Raw genomic sequence first — 6,000 nt, forward strand, 5'->3', positions numbered from 1 at the left:
CGAGTGATGCCGCAACGAAGGACTTTTAATGATGTGGAAAAAGGAGGCAAACGTGTCTCTGCGCTTCAAAATGAATAATTTTATTGATGCATAAGCTGGACGAGGGCTTGAAATGGATGCCGGCTCATAGGTATGTATGGAGAACCAAGGATAGGACAAGCATCATACTTGGCAGTATTTAAGGGATTTACATGCTGTCGTTGATATGGCATGGTTTGTGATTGTGATCTAAATGCAATTCTATACCCCTTTGAGGAAGAAGGAGGAAATCCAAGACCTCATCACTTCATGCAAGCTTTTAGAGAGGCACTAGTGTTGGGCTAAGTCCCTCCAAATGGAGGTGTGTTGGCAGCCCAACATTAGCCCATAAGGCGTTGGGCTAAGTCCCTCCACATGGAGGTGTGTTGGCAGCCCAACATTAGCCCATAAGGCCAACACATGTCAACCGTTGATCCTCGCTGCATCCAACGGTTTAGAGCGCTTCCATGGGAAGGGAAGCAAGAAGGAAACCCTAGCCACTCCACCTGTGCTGGAGTAGGCTGCCATTCGTGAGAGTGAGCGAGAGAGAGCACACAAGAGAAAACAAAACATGTGAGTAGAGGGGAAGAAGAATAAGTGGATGTCCTGTCAAGATTTGTTGCATCTGACTAGACACTGTTCAACCGGGTGATTGGAGGATCAAGCAAACTTAGATCGACCTCAAACTTGGCGAGCTCATTCCATACTTTGATTACTTCGATCTGATTAGCTGGTTTGAGGCTTGGGTCACTGGAGCATCAGATTTGAGAGTGGTTTTGTCACCTCTGAATGCTGCAGTTTCAAAATAGAGTAGTTTTGGGAGAAGAATAGTTTGGGTAGACAAACAATGTCCGATTGAGCTGAAATTTTGAGGGGATCTTATGAACTTGTGTGTCTACTTGTCTGCCAAATTTTGTGCTGTTTGGTCTAGTGGTTTAAGAGAAATTTGCAAAATACTCAAGCGGATAGAAGCTGTGTGTACTCTGCTTTGCCGAAATCTTGCCCCTTGTGGTTGTTGTTGTTGTTGCCGGTTGGCACTGTGGAGAGTGTGTTGTAAATATCTCTATAGGTTTTATATAGTACTTTGTACTCATCATTCTCATAGTGAATTTGTGTGGAGCGGTCGGCCCACGACCGTGATTTTTTACTCCTCAACTTGAGGAGGTTTTTCCACGTTAAATCTTGTGTCACATGTGCATGTTGTTTTTGTTATTCCGCTGCTTACTTGTTGGTTGAAGTTGTCCTCCAAGTTCATCACAAGTGGAGGGGGCTGTGTAGTGTGCATATTTGCCGTATCGGTGAATTTGTGCAACTCATTATTGCTGTCCAGCCCCAACAAAGTGATATGAGAGCCATCGTTTGCTTGTGCAAATTGCTGAGTTTCTTATGGTGAAAGATGGAAGTGAATACCAGCAAGATGATACCTTTGAATGCTACAAATTAACAAGCATGGACGGGCGATATGGAGAACTTGTTATATGTGAAAGAATACTGGAAGCCAGTGTTCTCGTGTGAGATGTCGAAGGACACCGATGAAGGTCAGTGAAAGATACTACATTGCCAAGCTTGTGGGTTTATTCGACAATGGGTCGATGACAATGTTTTGAACCATATCATTGATGAGACACATGCACACACCTTATGGCAGAAATTGGAAGAGGTGTTTGCGCGTAAAGAAGGTACAAACAAGATGTTCTTGATCAAACAATTGATGTGTTTGAGGTACAAAGAGGGCAATCTAATTGCGGATCATGTGGATACATTAGAAGGCATTATAAACCAGCTTTCTTAAATGGGAATAACATTTGAAGATGAAGTGAGAGCCTTCCTGCTACTAGGCTCATTACCGGACAACTGGGAGACCTTTAGGGTCAGGGTTTGCAATTCAGCACCTAATGGAGTTGACACTTGGAATCTTGTGAAAACCAGGGTATTAAATGAAGAATCTAGAAAGGTGGGTGAACCTAGTTCTTCCTCACATTCACATGTGTTGGTCACTCAGTCCACGGGGAGAAGCAAGATCACAGGTCTAGGTAAAGGGGCAAAAAGTGGTAGGAGCAAACCAAGAGTCAAGTATGCTGATTATGAATGCCATCACTACCATCAAAAGGGCCACATTAAGTGGCAATGTGACATGTGGAAGAAAGACAAAAAGAAAAAGAAGAAGCAAGATCATAAGTAAGCTGGTAGTGATAGTGACAAAGAGGGCAACCGAGTTACTGCAGTAGAAGAGGACATCATGCTTGTTATGCATGAAGAAAATGAGAGCTTATGGTTCCACTATTGGAGAGGATCACTGTTGTTTCTGATGAAACCGTCAACCTTGTGGATGGTGACGAGATGATTTGAATACCGGACAGCGGTGCTACCATTCATGCTACATCTCGCAGAGAGGTGTTCACTAACTATATATCTAGTGAGTTTGGTGCTGTTAAGATGGGGAACAATGATAGGATAGCCATCATTGGGAAAGGAGATGTGCATTTGGAGACCGCAAATGGTACAAGGTTAGCCCTCAAGTCTGTGAGGCATGTTGAGGCACTTCGTCTCAATATTATCTCAGTTGGTTTCTTGATGGAGATGATTACTTGAGCAATTTTGGAAAAGGGCAGTACAAGCTCACCAAAGCCAACATGATTGTTGCAAGAGGTAAAATGGTCTCAGTTTTGTATCATGTTCATAGTAAGCTCTTTAGTGCTTCTGTCAGTGCACTAGAAAAGGATGATCATTTTGCTCTATGGCACAAGAGACTTGGGCACATGAGGGAGATGGGGATGACAATTCTAGTGAAAAAAATGTTGAAGGCTGTGAAAGGAGTTCACATGAAGAAACGTTGAGATTGTCTAGCAGGGAAGCAACACATAGTTGCCTTCAATACTCTACCCCCTCACATGAAGCCTGAGAAGCTGGACTTGATAAATTCCGATGTTTGTAAAATGTCGGTAAGATCTCTTGGTGGTGCAAAGTACTTCATGACTTTTATTGATGTATTTTCCAAGAAAGTTTGGGCCTTCACTTTGAGGACCAAATATGAAGTACTAGGTGTATTCACGCAAATCCAAGCCCTAGTTGAGAGAGAGAGTGAGAAGAAGATCAAGTGCATTCACACTCATAATGGAGGAGAGTATATTGGGACCTTTGATGCATATTGAAAGCAACAAGGTATTAGGCATCAATTTACTCCCTCGAAGACACCATAGATGAATGGTCCCGCTGAGAGGATGAACATGAAAATTGTGGAGAGAATTAGATGTTTGCTATCACGTGCAAAGCTACGTAAACACTTTTGGGGTGAGGCTTTGATGACTGCAGTTTATCTTATTAATCTCTCACCAAGTTATCCCATTGGAGGGAGATGTTCCTAACAGGGTTTCGTATGACAAGGATGTCTCATATGACCACATGAAAGTTTTTGGGCGCAAGGGCTTTGTTCATATTCTTTAAGATGAAAGCTCAAAGCTTGATTCGAAGACATGACAATGCATATTTCTTGGTTATGGAGGTGATGAGTTCGGTTCCAAGCCATTTTACCCTATAGCAAGAAAAGTTGTGAGAAGCCGTAATGTTGTGTTTATAGAAGACCAAACAATTGAGGATATTGTGAAGACAAAGGGGCATATTCCTCCTTAGCAGCGGCAAGACATGATTGATTCTAACCCAGTTCCTGCAACTCCAGCTCGTATGCAAGTTGAAGCGGATGCAGAAGATGTACAAGATGATGTACGTGGTGGTACAAGTGAATAAGATGCTCCCCAACAACAGCAGGAGTATGATGCTGAAGTTGATGATCCAGATCAGCAGGAAGCACCAGCACCACAAAGTCCACCAGCTGCTTTAGTCAGAAGATCAAACAAGGGTCAAATTCCTTCCAAGATGTATCCCTCACATCAATATGTGGTGTTATTATCTGATGGTTCAGAACCTGAATCCTTTGTAGACGAAGTGGAAGATGAGCACGACAAGGAGTGGAAAAATGCTATGCAAGAAGAGATGGAATTCTTGCATAAGAATCATACTTGTGAGTTGGTGAAGTTGCCCAAAGGCAAGAAATTTTTGAAGAACAAGCGGGTCTACAGAATCAAGCTAGAAGAGCACACACCACATCCAAGTTACAATGCAAGGCTAGTTATAAAAGGATTCGACCCGAGAAAAGGCATTGACTATGATGAGATCTTTTCTCCGGTTGTGATGATGACATCCATTAGAGTAATCCTTGGCATGGCAGCAAGTCTCAACTTGGAAGTTGAGCAAATTGATGTAAAGACTGCATTCCTTCATGGTAAGTTGGAGGAAGAAATATACATGGAGCAACTTGAAGAGTTTCTTGTGAAAGGCAAAGAAGACTATGTGTGCAAGCTGAAGAAAAGTCTCTATGGCCTCAAACACGGACAAAGACAATGATACTTGAAGTTGTTGGGGGTCGTAGTAATTTCAAAATTTTCCTACGCCATACAAGGATCTATCTATGGAGAAACTAGCAACGAGAGAATTGTAGAGCATCTTCATACTTTTGTAAATCGCTAAGCGGAAGCGTTACTATGAACGCGGTTGATGGAGTCGTACTCGCTGCGATTCAGATCGCGGTGGATTCCGATCTATGTGCCGAACTAAGGCACCTCCGCGTTCAACACACGTGCAGCCCGGTGACGTCTCCAACACCTTGAACCAGCAAGGAGGAAGGAGAGGTTGAGGGAGAGAGCTCCGGCAGCACGACGACGTGGTGGCGTTGGAGCTACGTGGTTCTCCGGCAGAGCTTCGCTAAGCTATGCGGAGGACGGGGATAGAGAGAGGAAGGGCTGCACCGAGAGAGAGAGAGAGAGAGAGAGAGAGAGAGAGAGAGAGAGAGAGAGAGAGAGTTTTCGTGCCTCAAATCAGCCCCAAACCTTGGGTATATATAGGAGGGAGGGAGAGAGGGTGCGCACCCCTAGGGTTCCCTCCCTAGGGGTGGCGGCAACCCTAGATGGGGCAGAGAGGGCCGGCGGTCAAGGTGGAGAGGAGGGCGGCGCCCTAGGTGGGCCTTGGTCCCCTTTGCGCCTAGGGTTTTCCCCCTCCACCTCTCCTTGCGCCTTGTGCTGAGAGGGGAGGGCGCACCAGCCCACTTTGGGCTGGTCCCGTTCAACCTTTTGGCCCATGAAGCCTCTTGGGGCTGGTGGGCCCTCCCGGTGGATCCCCGGAACCCTTCCGGTGGTCTCGGTACGTTACTGGTGATGCCCGAAACACTTCCTATGTCGAAAACATCACATCCTATATATTAATATTTACCTCCGGACCATTTCGGAGCTCGTCGTGACGTCCGGGTTCTCATCCGGGACTCCTAACAACCTTCGGTAACCACATATACTATTTCTTTATAACCCTAGCGTCATCAAACCTTAATTGTGTAGACCCTACGGGTTCGGGAGACATGGAGGCATGACCGAGACATCTCTCCGGCCAATAACCAACAGCAGGATCTGGATATCCATGTTGGTTCCCACATGTTCCATGATGATCTCATCGGATGAACCACGATGTCAAGGATTCAATCAATCCCGTTTGCAATTCCCTTTGTCTATTAGTATGATACTTGCCTGAGATTCGATCGTCGGTATCCCTATACCTTGTTCAATATCGTTACCGACAAGTATCTTTACTCATTCTGTAATGCATCATCCCGTGACTAACTCCTTAGTCACACTGAGGTCATTATGATGATGGATTACCGAGTGGGCCTAGAGATACCTCTCCGTCACACGGAGTGACAAATCCCGGTGTCGATTCGTACAACTCAACATACACTTTCGGAGATACCCGTAGTGCACCTTTATAATCACCCAGTTATGTTGTGACGTTTGGTACACCCAAAGCACTCCTACGGTATCCCAGAGTTTCACTATCTCACGGTCTAAGGAAATGATACTTGACATTAGAAAAGCTTTAGCAACCGAACAACACGATCTAGTGCTGCACTTAGGATTGGGTCTTGTCCATCATATCATTCCC

This window comes from Hordeum vulgare, chromosome 4H, assembly GCF_904849725.1.
Source record: "Hordeum vulgare subsp. vulgare chromosome 4H, MorexV3_pseudomolecules_assembly, whole genome shotgun sequence".
In the NCBI taxonomy this organism is placed as follows: domain Eukaryota; kingdom Viridiplantae; phylum Streptophyta; class Magnoliopsida; order Poales; family Poaceae; genus Hordeum; species Hordeum vulgare.